Source organism: Protopterus annectens, chromosome 5.part1 (assembly GCF_019279795.1).
Source record: "Protopterus annectens isolate FY-2018-M chromosome 5.part1, PAN1.0, whole genome shotgun sequence".
Lineage (NCBI taxonomy): Eukaryota > Metazoa > Chordata > Ceratodontiformes > Protopteridae > Protopterus > Protopterus annectens.
Window position 1 is genome coordinate 422,221,431 of NC_056736.1, and position 24,130 is coordinate 422,245,560.

General features: G+C 44.2%; 2 protein-coding genes across 2 annotated transcripts in view; both read left to right on the plus strand.

Moving 5' to 3' along the window:
• The window catches only part of LOC122803461, a 1,126,946-nt gene that overhangs the window by 828,310 nt on the left and 274,506 nt on the right, over positions 1-24,130 (plus strand). The window lies entirely within an intron of this gene.
• LOC122803462 (interleukin-10 receptor subunit beta-like) overlaps positions 1-24,130 on the plus strand; it is a 1,132,032-nt gene that overhangs the window by 469,966 nt on the left and 637,936 nt on the right. The gene's annotated exons all lie outside the window — the stretch shown is intronic.

Here is a 24,130-nt window from a genome sequence, read left to right on the forward strand (position 1 = left end):
GATCAGACAATAGTAGTAGAAGTAGCGAACGTAAACTCATCATGTCAAAAAGTAATAATAGAAAATATAAAATTCTACAGCATTACTAAGTATTCAAAAGTAATCCAAGCAAGGCAGGCAGTCTGTTTCCAGTCGAAAATCCTTTATTAAGTACACAGACACTATACTTTAGTGGGTCGTTTTGAGACTTCGGGGATACCACGGAGATTACTTGTTTAATGTTTTATACAGTCAGATGCTCCCTTCAGACTGGATGTGACAGTAGTCACTCTGCAATACTGGCTAAGTTTCATTGTCCATCCTTTTACATTAGCCCTGATGTTTGTGTATGATAGACAAATCACTTTTTATAATTTTATTGGCCATGTAGTTAGGCTGTTGCAGCTAGAATCATTGTTTTATTAAGGGAGCAAGCAGCTCACTTACAGATTCCCTGAACTTTTAAAAAAACTGCAAACATGTAACAAGATACTGTGAGAGACACCCAAAGTAAATTAATGCAGAATTTCACAGAAAGCCCTGAACAAACAGTTATACATGTAAGCAGGGAGCTGGTGGAATAGTATTCTGATAATGTGTTTTTTATGTGGTATCCTTAACTTCAGATTTATGGAGGGAAAAGCATTTAGTGATAAAGAAAATGCTGACTGTTTACTTAATCTGATTTCTTCGTAGAACTCCTTCTAGCATTTGTGCAGATGTTCATCGTGTTACCCTGCTGCAGTCATCACACTTGGGTTATCCTGTCGTCAGGCGGTCCCGCAGTCGGCCCGAATTCCAAAGTCTTGGTCCGGCGTCGGTTGCTGTCGCTTCTTCCCTGACGTCAGTGCGCTAGGGGTATATAGGAAGCATCCAACGCCATTTTCTTCAGTCTTTCTTGCCACGCGGTGCCCGAAGCAGAAGCAGTTTGCAAGTGCCGGTCGGCCGACTCCTGAGATTTTCAAAGTCGAATTTCAGATCCGAAGTCTTCAATAAAGCTAAGTATCCCATTGGGGAAACTTTTCTTGCCTCAGACTGATGTCAGAAAAAGTTAACAATTGTATTTCTTGTGGGAAGCAAATACCTCATAAGGACTTTCATTCTTATTGTATACCTTGCCTAGGTCCAGACCACGACGTCACTGGTTGTCGGTTTTTTGCTAGGTTCAATAAACGAACTATAAAGCGACGCTTTGATTTCGCATGAGACTACTTTGGTAGGAAATTTAATTACACTATGCCGTCAGAGCAACCGACTACCAGTGTGCACAAAAAACGCAAAGATAAGGACAGGCAGCCTAGATCCAAGCCAGACTCCGAGGCCTCGGCTGGGCCGGTCGCCGGTTTACCGGTTTTCAGTGAGGCACCTACGCAGCCCCTGGCTACCGCAGAATTGGAACCTCAGACCGCTTTGGATTCTCTGGCGGAGAGTTCTAGGCCGACGCAGCCATTTTCTTTAGGCCCTACCGACGACACTGCAGTAGGAGAAGCCGGTGCTGCAGAAACACCTTTGGTTTCTGAAGGTGTCTTCAGACCGACTGCTCTCACCATAAAGTCTTATGCTAAGCTTAAGACTCCTCTAAAACCAAAAAAGACTGCACTTTAGTCTGCAGTTCAAGGCCCCAGTTCAAGGCCCCATGCCTAAGAAACAGATGCTTAAAATGGCTGAAGATTTGATTTCCCTACCCCCACCCGACAAAAAGCCTAGACAAGAGGAGGATTATGCCTCCTCTGATCAGGTGTCTATTTCCTCAGGCACCTCTGAGGAACAAGATTACTCCTTTCCCCCTTATGAAGATTCTGATGCTGAGGATTCCATTCCCTCAGCTTCTCCCCCTGAAGACTATTCCTTTGGGGAAACCTTACATACCATGAGGGAACATTTCCACTGGGAAGGTCAGGACTACTCCGACTCAAAGAAAAGGCTCTGAGAGTTTCTTTTACTCCCCCGGCAAAGACCACTTGCTGTCCCCCCAGTTTTAGACATTGTGGATGATGTTTACTTAGAATCCAGTCTAAATCCAGATTCTCTGCCTCCTGCTCCAGCTAAACCAGATAGATACTATAGAGTGCCTGACTCACACAAATTCCTTTACAAAAGCCCTGTTGCTGACCCAGAGACTATCTCCCAGGGTCCCAAAGGGGCTAAGGCTTCTATGGCTAAAAATCCTGTACCCTCTGAAAGGACTCCAGAGCACTAGATAGGTTGGGGAAGAAGGTTTACACCTCAGCTACTCTAGCTATGAGAGCACTAAATTGTCAATTTCACATGCTTAAATACCAGCAATTCCTAATGTCTCAAATAAAACAAAAGATGAGCACACACCCTCAACAGTCTGAATTGAAGGAAATGCAGGATCTGTTGCATGCAGCTGAACAGGTGGGCAAACATACTTTACAATGTGGATTTAATTCCTTGGAAGCTTCCTGTAGAGCAGCTGTTACTGGGTCTGTTATACGTAGGCATGCTTGGTTAAAGGAAGAAACTCTGCCTGATCATGTTAAAGCAAAGTTACTAGATACACCCTTACAGCAGGATGTTCTATTTGGGGTTAAAGCAGAAGAAGTCTTAAAGAAAAGGGAGGATAAGGCAAAATCTATGCAGACTGTCAAAGATTTCTTACAGGTTCAGCCCCCATGCTTCAGCAGAAATTGGCCAACAAAAAATTGGTCCTTTCCAGCTACTGACAGACCACAGAGGGGTAAATACAGACGCCCAAGGGGCAGAGGACAAGCACAAGCCCATTACAAACCTCGACAATGGGGCACTGCAACACAGAAGGGAGGAGAAGACAGGTCCCAAACTACTAGAAGGCAAGCACAATGACTTAAACCTCAAATTGCCAAGCAAAACTCTCTTGGCAGCTCCCTTGGGAGGAAAATTAGCACTTTTTACAGACAAACTGGCGCATCGTCACAAAGGACAAATGAGTCCTAGACATTATCTCACAAGGATACAGATTCAATTTCCACACCTTGCCAACGATAAAAGGAATGCCAAACCTGCCACAAAATCAATGGGCAGAGGCACAAAAACAAATTACAGCTCTCATGGGCATGAGCCATTCAACTGGTACCTACACGGGAACAAGGCCAAGGATTTTACTCAAGGCTCTTTCTAGTCCCCAGAAAGGTTCATAGGTTCATAGGTTGGTACTAGGCTATCAGCCCTAGGGGCCTATACAAGCCTAGCCATAACAATTCCCTGGCTATTTCTTCCCACATTATTTACTTTCCTGGACCCCTGTCTAGCAGGGCGACTGACGTGATCCCTGGGGTGAATTTCCTTTCTCCCATCCAATCGTCAAGGTTCCTCTTGAAGAGGTCCAAAGAGGCACTCTGCTTTACATGTATGGGCAATCTATTCCAGAGTCTGGGGAGTCTCTGGGTCAGGAACCTATCCCTCCAGCATGTTTTGTTTATTGTGATGACAAGGTTTAGATCCCTGGAGCGTGTAGCTCTGAGGGATTGGGATTTCTTTAAGTGTAGCATGTCCAACAGCTCTGGGTTTGACATGGCCTTGTATGTTAAGCAGAGATTGCCTCTGAGTAGACGATATGCGACAGAGTATAGCTGGAGTTTTTTAAGGCGGTCAGTGGGGCATCTGCTTTAGGCCAGTGATACTTTTAGTGAGGTATATCAGAGGCCTATCCAGTTGTTGCAGATGTCATGAGAGGTACATACCAAATGGCGTTGTATTCTATAATGGGTCTAATGAGGGATGAGTACAGTGGGACAATGACCTCCTTTTTCTGGATGAAAAGCCCTTCATGATGAGGTATGCCACATAGAAGGATTTCCTGACTGTTGTGGCGATGTGGTTATCGAAGGTGAGACCACTGTCCACCTGTGTCCCTAAGTCTCTTATCACACTTTCTGTGTTTAGTGTGCTGCCACACATATGGTAATTCATGGATACATGTTTTTCCCAAAGGGATAACAATACATTTCTTGGCATTGAGCTTGAGCCCATGGCTCTGGCACCAAGCATCTGTTTCTGTAAGGCCCTTTGTAGAGTATCCACATCATTTGGGATTCAATAATGGCTCCCAGTTTGCAGTCATCTGCAAACTTTGTTAGCCAGAGTCCCTTAGTGTTGACCTGTACTTCAGAGAAGTAGATGCCAAACAAGAGCGGCCCCAGGACTGAACCCTGAGGTACTCCACTTGTCTGGAGCTGGATTTGGAGTCGGCTACTTTTACAGTGTGGGTTCTATCAGTAAGCCATTTAGCAACCCATTGGGTGACATAGGGATTAATGCCCAACTTAGTAAGTTTATCTATGATTCCAGAGTGGGGGATGGTATCAAAGGCCTTAGCAAGGTCTAGATAGGCTTTGTGGACCAATGGACACCCATTCTGGACCTTTCAATTCTAAACACCTTCTTACAAGTACCCAAATTCAAGATGCTAACACTACAGCAGCTTCTTCCCATGTTGGGCAAGAAAGCATGGCTAGTAACGTTGGACCTCAAGGAGTCATACCTGCATGTCCCTAGCAGACAAAATTGCAGAAGATACCTCCGTTTCATTGCAGGTTCAACCCATTACCAATTCTCTGCACTGCCCTTTGGCTTATCCACTGCACCCAGGGTCTTCACAAAATGCCTGGCACCAGTAATTGCATACTGCAGACAAAGAGGAATTCAAATATACCCATACCTGGACGACTGCCTCATCCAAGCAGAAAGCAAGGACATTCTCTTACAACATCTGGCATTTGTAAAACACCTTCTAAGTTGCCTAAGGTACATAGTAAACGAAAAGAAATCAAAACTAGTACCCTCACAAAATATGACATTCCTGGGTGCCAGCTTGAATACAATGGCCCAGATGGCTTATCTGATGCCAGACAAACAACCACAACTGACTCAATACTTCAAAACAATGGCAACAAAGACCCAACTCCCTGCAAGAAAAATTCTGCAGGCCTTGGGCTTCATGGCATCTTGCATACTACTAATACCATTTGCAAAACTGCATATGAGGAAATGTGGTACCTAAAAAGCATATGGACTCAACACAGCCACAGCTTGGACACAATGATATGTCTCATTCCCTGCCTTCAACAAGAGTTTCTATGGTGGTCACAGGCATGTCACCTCAACAAGGGTCAGCCTTTCACCTTACCCCAGCCAGGCAAACTATGACAACAGATTCATCAGACTATGCCTGTGGGGCACACATAGCAGGATGGTGCGTTCAAGACATATGGACTGCAGATCAAAGGAATCTGCACATCAATCAAAAAGAAATGCTAGCTGTACAGAATGCCCTGACAGCCTTCAAGGACCTCTTACATCCAGGACAGCTTACAATAAGGACGGACAACACCACAGTAATGTGGTACATAAACAAACAAGGGGGTACACACTCCTACCCTCTATGCAGTCAAGCAATGACCTTGTGGAACACAGCACTGGCTTACCAAGTTCAATTACAAGCTCAGTTCCTACCAGGAAAAAAGAACACATTGGCAGACGACCTAAGCAGAGACATCATGGATCCCCACGAGTGGAAACTGGATCCACAAGTATTTGCAATGATAACTCAAAAATGGGGGCACCCAGACATAGACCTGTTTGCCACCCCCCAAAACTATCATCTAACAAAATTTTGTACAAGGACATTTCACCATCAAGCTTGGAAAGTGGACGCACTCTCATTCAGTTGGAAAAACCTGACAGTATATGCCTTTCCTCCATTGCCCCTCCTCACAAAGGTGCTGCTGAAAGTCAGGATGGAGAGAACCCGAATGATTCTCATTGCCCCAGACTGGCCACGCCAGCACTGGTACCCACTATTAAGGAATATGACCCAGGGTCCACCATGGATTTTACCACAAATTACTCATCTGCTCACACAGCAAAACAGTCAGATTCTACACGGCCAGCTCAAAACCATAAATTTGGCTGCATGGCAAATCACCTAAGCAACCAGCCAGCTCCTCTTTCTCAAGCTGTTATGGATGTTATTCTGGAAGCCAGGAGGCCCAGCACCAGGAAGGCCTACTCAGACAAATGGAAAAGGTTTTGCACCTGGAACCAAGCTAAAGGCCAAAATACCCTTCAGCCAGACATATCTCAGATTCTACAATATTTAACTGAGATGTTACACAAAGGGCTTTCTTTTTCATCTATTAAAATCCATGCCTCAGCTATTTCAGCTCACTACAACACGGATCCTCCCTTATTTTCACATCTGCTTCTAAGGCAGTTTCTCAGAGGGGCCAAAAACATTAGGCCTCCCAGGAGAGCACCAACACCAACCTGGGACCTCAATTTTGTTCTGGAAAAACTTGCGCTACCTCCTTTTGAACCAGCTTTCTCAGCTGACTTAAAGTTTATATCATGGAAGACTGCCCTGCTGCTAGCAATAACTTCAGCCAGAAGGGTCTCAGAGCTTCAGGCACTAATGGCAGTAGAGCCTTTCCTCATTTTTCAAGACAGAGTTTCTCTACGAACTAACCCCTCCTTTATGCCTAAGGTGGTATCCAGTGTGGCACTAAATCAAACCATCCATTTACCCACCTTCTTTCCAAATCCACAGAATAAAGGAGAAAGACTCCTGCAGTCCTTGGACATTCACAGGCAACTACATTACTACTTGGATAAAACTAAGGTTTTCAGAAAATCTGACCAGCTCTTTGTATCCTATGCTACAGCTTCACAAGGAAAGGCTATCTCAAAACAGACCATTTCCAAATGGATAGGACATTGCATTCGTTTTTGCTACACCCACCATGGAATACCAGTTCCTGCTAGCATAAGGCCCCACTCTACCAGGGCAGCAGCTACATCTACAGCCTTCCTCAGGGGGGTGCCAACCAAGGATATTTTGGAAGCTGCAACTTGGAGTTCAGTACACACCTTCACCAAACACCATCACTTACCACTTTACTCTAAGACTGGAGCTGGCTTCGCCACTGCAGATGTTCTTCGTGTTTCACTGTTGCAGTCACAACTGTAGGGTACTCCTGCCGGCAGGCAGCCCGAGGTCGGCCAGAATATCAAAGTCTGGGCCGGCGTCGGCTGTATCAGCAAGTACCCTGACGTCAGAACACATGGGTATAAAGCTGACAGCCGACGCCATCTTCTCCAGTCTTTCTTGCCGTGCGGTGCAAAGCAGTTCGCTAGTTGTTGGTTGGCGTTTTCAAGACAACGTGGTGTGATTGTCATCAGTCAGAAGTTTTCTACTTCTCTTCTCAAAGCTAAGTACCCCGTTAGGGAAACCTTTTTCTTGCTCCTCCGATGTCAGAAAAAGTTAATAATTGTGTATCGTGTGGAAAACAAATACCTCATAAAGATTTTCACTCTTACTGTCTACCTTGCTTAGGCCCTGACCACGACGTTTCTTGCTGTCTGTTCTGTGCCAGGTTTAATTCTCGCACTATCAAGCGTAGGTACGATTGGGCCTTGAATTACTTCGGTAGACTATTTAATTATTGGATGTCGTCGGATACTTTACCGACTACCGGAATACAGAAGAAACGCAAAGACAAGGACAGGCCTCCGAGGTCCAAACAGGATACTTTGCAGCCAGAGCCAGCTTCGGGTTCGGCGGTCGTCAGTGTGGCGCTTTTGCAGCCCCTGTCGTCCGCCACTTCAGAACCGATGGCCGACACGGACTCCCATGGGGAGCCATCTAGGCCTAGTAATTTGTCTGCTGCAGGACCTTCGGACGTTGCTCCTTCAGATGGGTCCAGAACCGCTGTGCAGGTACCGGCTTCTGAGGGGGTCTTCAGGCCTTCACATATTACTATTTCCACAAAGACAAAGGCTAAGTCAAAGACTCCTGTTAAACCCAGACTTTCTGCTCAAGCTTCTTCGGATTCAGCTCCTAAGACTCAGAAGCAATTACTACTGATGGCTGAGGATTTATTAACTATGATTAAGGGCGCTCACCCTCCTCCTGAGAAAAGGCCTAGACAGGATATCCCTTATGATTCCTCTGATCAGGCTTCTATATCTTCAGTTTCTTCCTCTGAACAGGATTATTCTTTTCCTCCTTATGAGGATTTGGATGCAGAGGATTCTGTTCCCTCTGTCTCTCCTCCTGAAGATTTCTCTTTTGGGGAAACCGTGTGTGAGATGAGGGAGCATTTTCATTGGGAAGGTCAGGATTATTCTGCTTCCAAAAAGAGACTTAAGGAATTTCTTCTTCTCCCTCAACACAGGCCTTTAGCTATTCCTCCTGTACTTGACATTGTGGATGATGCTTTCTCTGAAGCTAACTTGAATCCTGATTCCATGCCGCCTGCTCCATCTAAGCCTGATAGATTTTACAGGGTCCCTGATTCCCATCAATTCTTATTTAAGAACCCTTCTGCTGATCCTGAAACTATTTCGCAGGGTTCCAACACTGTTAAGGCTGCCTCCTCTAAGAATCCTATCCCCTCTGAAAAGGATTCTCGTGCCCTGGACAGGTGGGGCAAAAAGGTTTATACTTCAGCTACCCTTTCTATTAGAGCTTTAAATTGCCAATTTCACATGTTTAAGTATCAACAATTTCTTTTATCTGTTTTAAAACAAAGGCTTTCTACCTTTCCTGCATGTGCCGAGGACAAGGAATTACAGGATGTGTTGCATGCAACTGAACAAGTTAGCAAACATAGTTTACATTGTGGTTTTGATGCCTTAGAGGCTTCCTGCAGGGCTGCTGCCTCTGGTACTGTTATCAGGAGACATGCTTGGCTTCGTGAGCAGAATTTACCTGAACAAGTTAAGGCTAAATTGCTAGGTGCCCCTGTTCAACATGATGTATTATTTGGATCTAAGGCTGAGGAGGTTATTAAAAAGATGGAAGAAAAAGCCGTCTATGTAGACTGTAAAAGATTTTTTGCAAGTACAGCCTCCTAGATTTTCTAGAAATTGGCCCTCCAAAAATTGGTCTTTTCCCACTTCTGACAGGCCTCAAAGGGGAAGATATAGACGCTCCAGAGGTCGGGCTCAGGCCTCTTACAGATCTAAACAGTGGACTGCTTCTTCACCTAGAAGGGGAGAAGACAGACCTCAAACCCAAAGAAAGCAGACCCAATGACTCCCTCTATTGGGCTACAGGTCCTCCTTCCCTGGATGACCCTCTCAGAGGAAAACTTTCTCTTTTTTACCAAAATTGGACTCGCATTACACAGGACAAATGGGTGTTAGACGTGATTTTGAAAGGCTACAGATTCCATTTTCACACTCTGCCAAGGCCTTCCGGCTGGCCAGATCTGCCAAAACATCAATGGACAGAGGCCTTAAATCAAGTGGACGCTTTATTAGCCTTAAGAGCCATAGAACCTGTTCCACCTCTAGAGGTGGGGAAAGGTTTTTATTCAAGACTTTTTCTGGTCCCAAGAAAACAAAACTCCTGGAGACCTATTCTGGACCTCTCAATATTAAACACCTTTTTGGAAATTCCAAAATTCAAGATGCTTACTCTTCAACAACTTCTCCCAATGCTCTCACAAGATGCTTGGATGGTAACATTGGACTTAAAAGAGGCCTACTTACACGTCCCCATAAGGCAACAATGCAGAAAGTACCTCAGATTCAAGGCAGGCTCGAGACACTTCCAATTCTCTGTACTGCCATTTGGCTTATCTACTGCACCCAGAGTTCTTACCAAATGCCTGGCTCCAGTAGTAGCTTACTGCAGACTTCAGGGGATTCAGATTTACCCCTATCTGGACGACTGTCTAATTCAGGCAGACAACAAAGACCTTTTACTTCAACACCTGCAATTTGTTCAATGTCTTCTCCTACTACTGGGATTCTCAGTGAACACAAAAAAGTCACATTTGATTCCTTCTCAACGAATGATCTTTTTGGGAGCTCTTCTAGACACAAGTTTACAGATGGCCTTCCTTACTCCAGAAAAACAGTTACAGCTGGCTTCAATCTTCCAGACCTTGTCAACCTTGACTCAGCTCACTGCAAGGAAATTCCTGCAGGCTTTGGGCTACATGGCCTCTTGCATCCTGTTGATTCCAAATGCGAGGCTTCACATGAGGAAACTTCAATGGTACCTAAAGAGTGTATGGTCTCAGCATTGCCACAGTCTGGATACAATGATTCCACTAATATCCTGCCTCCAGAAGGAATTCCTTTGGTGGTCCAGGGCGTGTGTTTTGAACAAAGGGAAGCCCTTTCGTCTTCCTCAACCTACTCAGATCATAACCACGGACGCCTCGGATTATGCTTGGGGAGCTCATTTTCTAAACCAGTGCCAACAGAGCTCTTGGACAAACAAACACCTTCTATGGCACATCAACTTGAAAGAAACGTTGGCAGTCCAAAATGCTCTTCTAGCCTTCCAGACTCTTTTGAAGCCAGGACATCTGCTAATTCGAACAGACAATACCACAGTCATGTGGTACATAAACAAGCAAGGGGGCTCTCACTCTTACCCCCTTTGCAGACTTGCCATGACTTTATGGGACACAGCCTTAAATTTGAATCTGGATCTTCAGGCACAGTTCATTCCAGGAAATCAGAATCTCTTAGCAGACAGCCTAAGCAGAAACATTTTGGATCCTCACGAATGGATGTTGGACCCCAACTTATTCAGCAAGATAACTGCAGTTTGGGGCTGTCCTCAGATCTGTTTGCGTTCCATCTCAACCATCAGTTGCCTCTCTTTTGCACCAGGTCCTTCCACAAGACAGCTTGGAAAGTGGATGCCCTGTCCTTCAGCTGGAGGAATCTTTCGGGATATGCCTTCCCTCCTCTTCCTCTTCTGCCTCGGGTATTGCTGAAGATAAAGCTGGACAAACCCAGACTGATCATTTTGATAGCTCCAAATTGGCCTCGTCAGTTTTGGTATCCAACTCTACTGCACCTTTGCTTGGAACCCCCTTGGAGTCTTCCTCTGACCCATTCTCTACTGTCCCAGCATCAGGGTCAGGTATTTCACTCTCAAATCAAGACTCTCTGCCTGGCAGCTTGGCTCATCAAAGGCAATTGATCCCTTCTTCTCTTCCTAAGCAAGTTTTGGATATTCTTTTGGAAGCTAGGCGTCCTAGTACAAGGAAATCTTATGCTTCTAAATGGAAAAGATTTTGTATTTGGATGCAGGATCGTGGTTCTGATCCTTTTTTACCTGATATTCCCTCTATATTACTTTATCTCTCAGACCTTTTGTTTAAAGGTCTTTCCTTTTCTTCCATTAAGATTCATGCTTCTGCTATTTCAGCTCATTTCAATTGTGATCTTCCCATTTTTTCCCACCAGCTGGTTAGACAATTTCTGAGAGGAGCTAAGAATTTAAGACCTCCTAGATCTCCTCCTGTCCCTCCTTGGGATCTCAGCTATGTCTTGGAAAAGCTTACTTTGCCTCCTTTTGAGCCTGCTGCCTCTGCGGATATTAAGTTCTTATCCTGGAAGACAGCTATCTTGTTGGCCTTGAATTCTGCCAGAAGGGTGTCTGAGTTGCAAGCCCTCATGGCCGTGGAACCATACCTCATCTTTCATCAGGACAGAGTTTCCTTGAGGGCCAATCCTACTTTTATGCCTAAGGTAGTTTCTAGAGTGGCTCTAAATCAGACTATTCACCTTCCTACCTTTTTCCCAAAACCCCAAAATAAGGGGGAAAGGATTTTGCATTCATTGGACATACACAGGCAACTACGTTTTTACCTGGACAAAACTAAAGATTTCAGAAAATCAGATCAATTGCTTATCTCATTTGCTTCCAGTTCTCTAGGTAAAGCTATTTCTAAGCAAACTATTTCCAAATGGATTGCTCATGGAATAAGATATTGTTACTCTCTTTATGGAAAGCAGATTCCAGGTACTGTCAGGACTCATTCTACTAGAGCAGCTGCCACTTCAGCAGCCTTTCTCAGAGGAATTCCTACTAAGGACATTCTGGAGGCTGCCACTTGGAGCTCTGTGCATACCTTTTCCAAGCACTATAACCTCCCTTTGTACTCTAGGTCTAGGGCAGGCTTTGCCTCTGCTGTTTTGCAGGGTCTTCTAGCTGCTCCTCCTTCTTCTTCATAACCTCCTCCCGTGTTCTCAGCTTTGGAATTCTACCCTACAGTTATGACTGCAACAGTGAAACACGAAGAACATAGTACAGTTGTGTACACCTACCATAAATGTAGATGTTCGAGTGTCTTCACTGTTACAGTCGGTGTTTGCCTCCCTCCAGACCCCTCTTGTTTCTTTTTTGCTTACTTTGTTTCCTTTTCCACTACCTCTCTGGTGTATTTGTGTTTCCCTTGGGACACCTTTTGGTTTTATGGGGGCTTCTGACATCAGGGGCAAGAAAGGCTGGAGAAGATGGTGTCAGCTGTCAGCTTTATACCCATGCGTTCTGACGTCAGGATACTTGCTGATACAGCCGACGCCGGACCCAGACTTTGATATTCTGGCCGACCTCGGGCTGCCTGCCGGCAGGAGTACCCTACAGATGTCCTTCAAGGATGCATCTGTAGTCCTAACATATAGGTTGTCCTGCTTCAGGCAGCCCTTCGGTCAGCCGGATTCCAAAGCCTGGGTCTGGCCTCGGCTGATGTCGCACTCCACGCGACGTCATAGCTGCTGTGGTATAAAGGCAAAAGCCGACGCCATTTTCCTCAGTCTTTCTTGCACAAGCTGTTCTCAAGTGCCGGTCGGTCAGATCCAGTTTCTACTACTGAAGACTTCTAAAAAGCTAGCCGATGTCAGACAAAGTAAATAATTGTTTAACTTGTGGGAAACAAATACCTCATAAGGAACCTTCCTTGTTTAGGCATCAGCCTGTGTAGCCTGTGCTTCTTTCATTTGCAGAGGAGTTTTGGTCCAAAAATGCCGCCGGAGACTCCGACGCACAATTAGTTCTTCCTTGGCCTCCGGAAGCCGAGGCTTCACAGAGCATGGCTGAATCGCTTCAGATATTGTTCCTACTGAAACTAGCACACTTTGTCGGATACTATTTGCCAGGGCTTGCTAAAATACCTTCTCACAGGCCTCCTCACCCAGACAGAGAAGAGGCCTAGGACTGAACCCCTGAACCTGGATGTCTCAAACCCTCAGGAAGGCCCATACTCTCCTTATGAGGATTCTGATGCAGAAGATTCCATTCCTTCTGCTTCTCCTCCAGAAGAATTTTTCTTATGAGGGAACACTTTCAATGGCAGGGCCAGGATTTTTCAGATTCAAGGAAAGGCTAAGGACTTTCTTACACTTACCACATAGACCTTTAGCCATTCCACCAGTACTAACTGTTGTTGATGATGCATATAATGTGTACTGCCCTGATTAGATATTACAGGGTCCCGGACACACACTACCATTTGTGTAAGGCTCCTGTGGCAGATCCTGAAACCATTTCACAGGGCAGCTGCCTCTGCCAAAAATCCTCTCCCTGAAAGGAATCTAGAGCATAAAGGTTTATACCTCTAGGGCCTTAAACTGTCAATTCCACATGATTCAGTACCAGGAATTTTGTTAGAACAGCTAAATAAAAACTATCCTCCTGAACCTATAGACCGCAAGTCCCTTCAGGAATTGGTACATAACTCTCAACAGGTCAGTAACCATTTTCTTAAATGTGGCTATGATGCACTGGAGGCTTCTTTTAGATCAGCTATGACTGGTACAGTGATTCAAGGCATGCTTGGTTAAAAGAACAATCATTACCAGACCATGTTAAGTCAAAACTCCTGGATGCTATGAACAAAGTTTGTTTGGCTCCCCTGCACAAGAGGTTCTAAAGAAGGTGGAGGAAAAAGCTAAATCTGTCCAAACAGTCAAGGATTTCTTACAGGTCCAACCGAGGTTTAGCAGGAATTGCCTTCAAGAATTGGTCCTTTCCAGACACTCCAGAGCACAAAGAGGCAGAAATAGATGCCCAAGAGGCAGAGGTCAATCCAGGGTGCCTAGCCTACCAGATTCAACTACAACCACTACCTCTGGACAGACACAATGACTTGTCTGATTGAACAACTGGAAGCAGAAAACTAGCTTTATTCTCTCACAACTGGCATTACATTACAGGAGACAAATGGACAAAGGCTACAGGTTTCACTTCCACACTCTACCAAAAAGAGAGGAATGCCAAACCTACCACCAAGCCAAAACAGATGCTCTAAGACAAAATTTACTAAGGATGAGAGCTATAGAAAAGGTACCTATGGAACAAGGCCAAGGATTTTACTCCAGGCTTTTCCTTGTACCAAGAAAAGAAAATCAATGGAGACCTATTTACCTCATTGTTCCAAAATTCAAAATGCTGACTCTCCAGCAACTTCTTCCCATGCTGGGCAAGGAGTCTTGGCTGGTAACTCTAAGAAGACACCGAGCATTATCAATTAGTATTCAAATGCCTGGCATCAGTAATTGCTCATGACAACAAGGCAAAATTAACAAAAGATTTCCTTGGGATACACAGTCAACATGCAGTACCATCCCAAAGGATAACATTCAGATGGCTTTTCTCACAGAACCAATATATTTCATGACATTAACAACACAAAATCCTGCATAATATTCCAGACTGCATATGAGAAAGGCAATGGTACCTAAGGAATGTATGGTCTCAACACAAGCACAGTCTAGAAGCCCAGATTCCAGTGATTCCATGCCTAAAGCAAGAATTCCAGTGGTGGGAGGCCTATGGACCCAAGACCAGCTGAATCTACACATAAATCAAAGGAGATGCTGGCAGTGAAACATGCAATCCAGGCATTCCGACCATTCCTTCAACAAGGTCACTTGCTGATGGACAATACCACAGTCATGTGACATCAACAAGCCCTGAATCTCAACATTCAACTCCAGTCCAGATTTGTACCAGGAAAAGATGGGGACTCACCAATTGAAGAAATTCTTCCTTTGATGTACAAAGTCCTACTGAAGATCAAAGGGCCTCTTCCTCTATGTCCCTTACTCCTGACACAGAACAACTACAAGATCCTACATCCAAACTTGAAAACATTGCAGCTAGCTGCTTTTTATCTCAGAGGGTTAAGGACATTAAACTTATTCAAATGGAAAAGATACAGTTCTTGTCTTTGAAAACTGCTTTCCTTCTGAATTACAGGCATTAATGGCAGTACAGCCCTTTCTAATCTTCCATCAGGATAGATACAGACAATTACGCTACTACCTATACAGAACTAAAACCAACAGAAAAACTCAAACAGACAATCTCAAAATACTCTTTTCATGCAGGCACATTTTAGAAGTGTTTTGCAACTGCTGTTATCTTATGCATCCTTGAAGGACATAGTAGTTTTGCCATAAATGTAGATGTTGGTATTCTTTAGCTAGCTGGGGAAATTATTATGGTGTATTTGTTTTGTATATATATATGTATATATATCTTGGCTCTCTATTGTTTGGAATTATTTGCATTTATCCAAATTTAGCCTTCCTAGAGGGCACCTGGCATCTGGGGCAAGAAACACTGAGGAAAATGGCATCTGATGCCTTTATACCACAGGGTGGAGTGCGACATCAGCCGAGGCCACTGCGCAGGACAACCCATATGTTAGGACTGGATGCAGTATACCTATCATCTAACATTATGGTAGGTACAAAACTGTACTTTATGACTGCAACAGTGAAGACACTCGAACATCTACATTTATGGTAGGTGTACACAACTGTACTTTTTGCAGGGCCTTCTAGCCTCCTCTAACCCTGTTTGACTCCACCTCCCATCCTTAGCTTTGGGATTCTACCCAAGTGTGATGACTGCAGCAGGGTAACACGATGAACATAGTACAGTTTTGTACCTACCATAAATGTAGATGTTCCAGTGTATACCCTGCTCCAGTCCAGGTTACCCTCCCTCCATCCCCTCTGACCTAACTAAAACCTTTCAATGCCTTAAAATCTGATACTACCTTTGTGGTGTATTTGCTTATAGCTGGAGGGGTGTTTTGTTTCTGCTAAACTTTTATTATTGGTACTATCTACTGACCACCATTTTGGGGGGGCACCTGACATCTGGGGCAAGAAAAACTTAAGAAAATGGCGTTGGATGCCTCCTATATACCCCTGGCGCACTGACGTCCGGGAAGAAGCGACAGCAACAGACGCCGGACCAAGACTTTGGAATTCGGGCCGACTGCGGAACCGCCTGATGACAGGATAGCCCAAGTGTGATGACTGCAGCAGGGTATACACTCTAACATCTACATTTATGGTAGGTACAAAACTGTACTTTAAAAGTTTTGTGCATGCAGCAAACTCTCAACCATTTCCAGGACTTCTTATTTCCACAGAGGAGAAACACATGCACCATTGATGAAATCATTCTTGGCTCTAAGTCAGACTTCGATTGTTAAGTAGGAAAGACCGGAAACCATTTGAAAGTGAGCATGTTTTCCTAGTGAATGGGGAATAGTTAGTTCATCTTAATGATGACCTAGTATTTGGAGACTATTCAGTGAAACTGACTGCCACAGAGATACTTTTCTTTTTACCTTTATTTCACAGATAGCTAGTCTTCGTGACTTAATCACATAGTGTTAACTACATTAAAAAAAAAACACAATATAGCCTTTCATTTTCCTTTTTTTTAATACTGGTGACTGTCCCTGAAGACACCTGCTTTTTAAGCTGTGTCTAACCAGTAAATAGTATGAATGATTTCACACTTAAAATGTAAATATTAACAGCATAAGAAACTGTCACTATTCTACAAGTCTGGCTTGATAATTACATGCAGATATCGTGGCTAAATCCAGAGGATATTATTCTAAAGTTAGTTCTCCACTTCCATCATAACATTCAACCTCTAAGCAAAAGATATCTGGACAAAGGGAAAGATAATGTGGGGGTCAAAGGACCAAAATCAGAGACATATAAATATTGTTATAAATTTAGAAAGTGTCAGGTTTTGTGTTATCTTCGCATTTTCTGAAGGATGTGAAGTGCCATACCTTTCAACTGTCCAGATCTTCCCAGAATGTCCAGATTTGTCTCCTATTTTTGGTTTGTTCCTCATAAAATGTGTGCTTTTGTGGCAAATCACTGAAGACTGAAGTTGCTAAGTAATGGCATCCATTTGAGCTTCAGACTTAATATCCTTCAGACAGTGCATAGCAGCATAAATCCTGTTCTAGCAACATTCTAAGCTCATAAGGACAGTATGTGTAGTCTGTTCTTAAATTTTTGGGCCTTTGTCCACCCATTATTTAAAGCTTTGTTCAGATTTCTTGAGCTGAGAAGTTTGTGTAACACTCGTATGTATGCCATCATTTAGTGACCTCAGTTCTCAGTGATTTGCCAGAAAACTTCAAATTTTATGAAGTACAGGCCAAAAGTTGTTGTTTGTCTTTCGGCTTTTCCCAGTAAGGGGTCGCCACAGCGGAACTCTGGTCCGCTAATGATTGGCAGTAGATTTTTACGAAATGCCAAGGTGCCAGCTCGATGCTCAACCTTCAATGAAGGCACGCCCATTTACGCACGCATGTCTTTCAAATGCTACCCAACTGCGGGGAGGGCATGCAGACTCCACACAGAAGGCACTCCCAAGCCCAGCCGAGAATCGAACAGGAGAACCTCTTGCTGTGAGGTAACAATGCTACCGCCGTACCACCGCGGCATTCGAAGTACAGGCCAAAAGTATGAGGCAAACATCTGGACTGTTAGGGGAGGTATGACGATCATCACTGTCTACCAGATCAGGAACTGGGTCTGGTGGGAGAAGTGCTGCTGCTGCTGTTGCTCAGGAATCGATTCAGACTACAAATCATTATGTCACCAGGCACACATAAACTTGACCTAGACTAATGTGTCTGTGAATACATCATTACTTGATCTTTAGAATAGCTGTTTGGCATACTGTACATCCTACCCTCTGCATCATTTGTGAATACGTCATTTCTTGGATCTTTAGAATGGCTATTTGGCTTACTGTACATCCTACCCTCTGCATCACCCAGTGCCATTAACAGTATTATGTCAAGCATACCTCCCCACATCCGGGTCAGCATACATTCCTGATGAGAATTTCAACCTGTACTAGATCCCCAGGTCTTCTCTACAGCCTTCCTGCTGTGTTGGACTGTTCACTTACGTAACTGGTTAAACAGCTGTCGTGACCCTGCTCATTTTCTGCTGTGTACCTGTTACTTGATTAGGTCTTCACAAACTGACTTGATTGTTGTGCCACTGCATCTTTTGCCCCCACCCCCCCAACACACAAGTTTAATGATGTAACTGTGTCACATTCATCATTACTTCTAAAACAGTGCACATACCTAGAACTACAGTTAAGTACAGAATGGTCTATCAGTTTTGTCATGAGCTGACTGATACAGACTGGTCTTTTGAAATGCACGCATGCTGACTTTGAAACAGAGTTCCATCACTTGTTACTCTGTTTTATCTGCAGGTTAAATGCTGTCTTTGCATTACTAATTTTGTGAAGGGTAAACTTACTTTGGTTGACTGCTTAGTTAGAACAGTCATTCTCTAAGCATAAAGCAACCAGGAAGAAATAAAAACTTACTATTGCATGTCATTTCCTGAGTTACAGAGGTGCAAGGAATCTGTGCAAGAGACTGACAACCAGAACAAAGACAGCCTGCCTCAAGCAATGCGCATACAGTTTTATTTATTTATGTATTGTTTTTGTTGACGAAGAAAGTCCATCGGAGAGGAACCTCCCCTTATCAGCGGAAGCCTGAGGAGAATAGCTCTACAAGATATAAAATACATATGTAACTGTAATGAATTAAAAAGAAGAAATGAAAAGATTGTTTGAGCATGTAATAGAAAACGAAAAGTATTGACAACATACTTATGAATAGTCATTAATGATATGAAAAGTCATGCAACAGCAGATCGGAATGAGTGTTTAGAGTAGACCCATTATATTTTACAATAGTAACACAGTGGTAAAGTGAACTTTCATAACCATGTAAACTTGAAGACACCATGGAACAGTGCATGTGACCAGGTAAATTGTAATAGTACAGAATACGACAGAAGGTTACAAACCAAGTAGTCATTTGGGAATAGGATGAGAATAGAGTGAATAAGGATAGTTTATGAGGCTTAGCCAGGAATAGGGTGCATGAGCAAATCCATGAGACCTTTAGTTGTTTTAATAATAGCTTGATGGATTTCAGTTTGAGTGGGAGAGGAATGGCATTCTAAACTTTAGAGACATGCAAAGAGTACAGCAGGGAAACTACATTATTGCTTGACAAATGCTTACTGCACCCAATTAATTCAGAGTGAAGGGAGTAAGCTTGAAGCATATTTTTTACTGTTAGGCATTTTTCTGTTTAGACAGTTAGACTGTGGGCAGATGTTCATCGTGTTTCACTGTTGCAGTCATTACTATTGGGTTATCCTGCTGGTAGGCTACCCTCAGTCAGCCAGAATTCCAAAGTCTAGGTCCAGCGTCGGTTGCTGTTGCCTCTTCCCTGACATCAGTGTCTTACTGTATTCCTTGCCTAGGCCCTGATCATAACGTTGCTAGCTGTCGGTTTTGTGCTAGATTTAACCAACGCACTATTAAGCGTCGGTTCGATTTTGCATTTCATTACTTTGGCCGAAGATTTAATTATATAATGCCGTCAGAACAGCCGACAACCGGAGTTTACAAAAAACGCAAGGACAAGGAAAAGGATAGGCATCAGAGGTCCAAAACCGATGACGAGGCCTCCACTAGGCCAGTCGCCGGTTCACTGGTTCTCAGTGAGGCGCTTTCGCAGCCCCTGGCGCCCACTACCTCAGAGCCACAGGCCACTTCCGACTCCCACGTGGAGCCGACTGGGCCTCTGGATACTCAAGGTATTGGGCAGTCGAAAATCATTCCCTCAGATGGGTCCGGAGCTGCTGAGCAGGCATCAGCTTCTGAGGGTGTCTTCAGACCTACACAACTATATGTTAAGCCATCTTCAGCTTCAAAGACAAAGACTAAAGCAGCTCTAAAGACAAAGAAACAAGTACAGCATTCTCCTACACAGACTTCCACGCCTAAAAAACAGATGCTCAAAATGGCCGAAGACCTAACTACTTTGAACAGGGGCTCCCATCCCCCTCCTGATAAGAGGCCTAGGCAAGAGACAGAGTATGATTCTTCTGATCAGGTGTCTATTTCCTTTGATTCCTCTTCTGAACAGGATTTTTCCATGCTTCCCTATGAGGATTCTGATTCTGAAGAATCCATTCCTTCAGCCTCTCCTCCTGAGGATTATTCTTTTGGGGAAACCCTGCATACCATGAGGGAGCATTTCCACTGGGAGAGCCAAGATTATTCTGAATCTAAGAAAAGGCTCAGAGACTTTCTGCTACTTCCTCAGCACAAGACCCCTTGCTATTCTACCTGTTGTAGACATTGTAGATGTATTTTCAGAGTCCGGCCTGTCCCCTGACTCTTTACCCCCTGCACCTGCTAAGCCAGACAGATACTACAGGGTCCCGGATTCTCAGAAATTCCGATATAAAAACCCTGCTGCTGACCCAGAAACTATTTCTCAGGGTCCCAAAGGGGTTAAAGCTTCCACTGCAAAAAACCCTGTCCCCTCTGATAGGGATTCTAGGGCTCTAGACAGATGGGGGAAAAAGTTTACACTTCTGCTACCTTGGCTGTAAGGGCTTTAAATGGTCAGTTTCATATGCTTAAATATCAGCAATATTTAATGTCACTGCTTAAACAAAAATTGTTGACAAATACTGAATGTTCAGAGAACAAGGAAATGCAGGATTTATTGCATGCAGCTGAACAAGTGGGAAAGCATACTTTGCAATGTGGTTGTGATTCACTGAAGGCCTCTTGCAGGGTTGCTGTTACAGGTTCTGTTATTAGAAGGCATGCTTGGTTAAAGGAACAGAATCTGCCTAATCATGTTAAAGCAAAATTATTAGATGCTCCATTACAGCATGATACTTTGTTTGGTACTAAAGCAGAAGAGGTGTTGAAAAAAATGGAGGATAAAGCAAAATCCATGCAGACAGTAAGGATTTCTTACAGGTACAACCACCCAGATTTAGTAGGAACTGGCCTTCTAAAAAATTGTCCTTTCCCGTGTCAGACAGACCACAAAGAGCCAGATCTCAGCCCCAAGGCTCATACAGGCCTAAACAATGGGGTGCTCCTACCTCCAAAAGCGGAGAAGACAAAGCACAACCTTACAGGAAACAGTCCCAATGACTTTCCTCTGCCAGACCCAAGCACTTTTCTTTTGGCAGCCCCCTTGGGGGGAAAACTAGCACTTTTTTCTCATCAAACTGGCAAATGGTTACCCAAGACAAATGGGTCCTGAACACACTGTCCAAAGGCTACAGGTTCCATTTTCACACCCTACCAAGGTCAAAAGGTATGCCAGACCTGCCACACAATCAATGAGCGGAGGCACAAAAACAAATTACAGCCCTCATGGACATGAGGGCCATTCAACAAGTACCACAACAAGAGCAGGGGCAAGGATTTTACTCCAGACTTTTCCTAGTGCCCAGAAAGGACAAAACCTGGAGACCAATACTGGACCTGTCTATACTAAATACGTTTCTGGAAGTTCAAAAATTCAAGATGTCGACTTTACAGCAGCTACTGCCCATGCTGGGCAAGAAGGCTTGGCTCGTAACTTTGGACCTAAAAGAGGCATACCTGCATGTTCCAGTCACACAATCTTGCAGAAGATACCTCAGATTCATAGATGGCTCAATGCATTACCAATTCTTTGCACTGCCCTTTGGCTTATCTACTGCGCCCAGGGTATTCACAAAATGCCTGGCACCAGTAATTGCGTTTTGCAGACAAAGAGGAATTCAAATATATCCTTACTTGGACGACTGCCTAATTCAAGCAGAGAACAAAGACATTCATCTAAAGGATCTGGCGTTTGTAAAAAGATTACTAATTTTGGCCTAGGGTACGCAGTAAACGAAAAGAAATCAAAACTAGTGCCCTCTCAAGAGATCATATTCCTGGGTGCAAGCTTAAATACAACTGCCCAGATGGCTTATCTCACGCCAGACAAACAAAAGCAACCGACTTCTTACTTCAAGAAATTGGCAACAAAAACTCGCATATCTGCAAGGAAAATCCTGCAGGCCTTTGGTTTCATGGCATCCTGCATTCTACTATTTCCATATGCCAGACTGCATATGAGGAAACTACAGTGGTATCTAAAAAGTGTTTGGACTCAGCATTACCACAGCCTGGAGACAGTAATTGCACTCATTCCCTGCCTGCAACAGGAGTTTCGATGGTGGGCAGAGGCCTGTCACCACAACAAGGGTCTGCCATTCAGTTTACCCACAGCCAGAGAGACACTGACAACGGATGCATCAGATTATGCCTGGGGGGCCCATATGGCAGGAAAATGTATTCAGGGCACATGGCCTGCAAACCAGATGCATCTTCACATCAATCAAAAGGAGATTCTAGCTGTTCAGAATGCCCTGACAGCTTTCAAGGATCTGCTTCATCCAGGACAGCTATTGATAAAGACAGACAATACTACGGTCATGTGGTACATAAACAAAAAGGGAGGTATACATTCCTACCCCCTCTGCAGCCAAGCAATGACCTTATGGGACACAGCATTGACTTAACAAGTTCACTTGCAAGCACAATTCCTGCCAGGAAAAGCAAATACTCTGGCAGACGATCTAAGCAGAAACCTCATTGACAACCACAAGGCCAAAGTGGTTAGAAAAACATTTTCTGTAGCCCACCTAATCATGAAGGGATTCACATCTAGATCAGAGGAGGTCGTCGTGCCTCTTTACTCATCCCTCATCAGGCCCATAATTGAGTACAGTGCCCCTTTTGGGATGTACCTTACCAGACACCTGCAGCAACTGGAAAGACCCCCAAAAGTACCTCACCAAGAGGATCAAAGGGCTCAAACAGATTCCATATGCTGCCCGGTTAAAGAAACTCCATCTCTACTCAGTGGCATATACCGCCTGCTCAGAGGTGATCTGTGCCTGTCGTATAAAGCCATGTCCAACCCGGAATTAATGGACATGCTACACCTCAGAAAATCCAAATCCCATCGAGCTACGAGCTCGAGAGACTTGAACCTCAGCACTGAAATAAATAGGACATGCTGGAGGGACAGATTCATAACCCAGAGGCTCCCTTCACTCTGGAATAAAATCCCAGTCCAGGTTAGGCAGAGTCCCTCATTGACTCTCTTCAAGAGGAATCTTGATGAGTGGACGGGAGATCGTAGGTTTACCCCGGGTATCACTTCTGTGTCACTGTTAGACAGAGGCACAGTGTACTAACCTCGAAAAAGGGCATAGCAAAATTAATTTAAAATGGGTGGCGAAAGCCAAACACACTCTGGTTAGGCTTATAAATGCCCTAGGGCAGATAGCCTAGTATGAACCTGTGATCCCCACGAATGGAAACTGGATCCTCAAGTCTTCAGCATGATAACAAGGAAATGGGGATGCCCAGACATAGATCTATTTGCTTCTCTTCACAACTGCCAATTGCAGAGATTTTGCACAAGGATTTATCACAAGCAAGCATGGAAAGTGGACGCCCTATCCTTCAGCTGGAAAAATCTAACAGTATATGCATTTCCTCCACTGCCTCTCCTTCCCAGGGTACTCCTAAAGGTCAGACAAGAGAAGCCAAAAATGATACTGATTGCACCAGACTGGCCACGCCAGCACTGGTACCCAATCCTAAAGAGCTTGTCTCAAGGTCCAGCATGGATATTGCCTCAAACTTCTCACTTGCTGACCCAACAAAACAATCGGATTCTGCACAGCCAACTCAGGACGTTAAATCTGGCCGCATGGCGGTTATTGTAGCCATTCAGAACACTCCTCTTTCAAAAGCTGTTATGGATGTTATCTTGGAGGCCAGGAGGCCCAGTACCAGAAAATCTTATGCAGAAAAATGGAAGAGATTCTGTACTTGGAACCAAGAACAAGGCATTGACACGTGTGCACCAAATATCCCTCAGATTTTACAATACCTAACTGAGATACTGAACAAAGGCCTTTCTTTCTCATCAATTAAGATTCATGCCTCTGCCATTTCAGCCCATTACAATACGGAACCACCTATTTTTTCTCATCCTTTAATAAGGCAGTACCTCAGAGGGGCCAAAAACATTAGGCCTCCAAGGAGTGCATCAATTCCGGCCTGGGACCTCAATTATGTTTTGGAAAAACTCACACTGCCTCCTTTCGAGCCAGCCTCAACTGCGGATATAAAATTCTTATCCTGGAAAACAGCTCTGCTCCT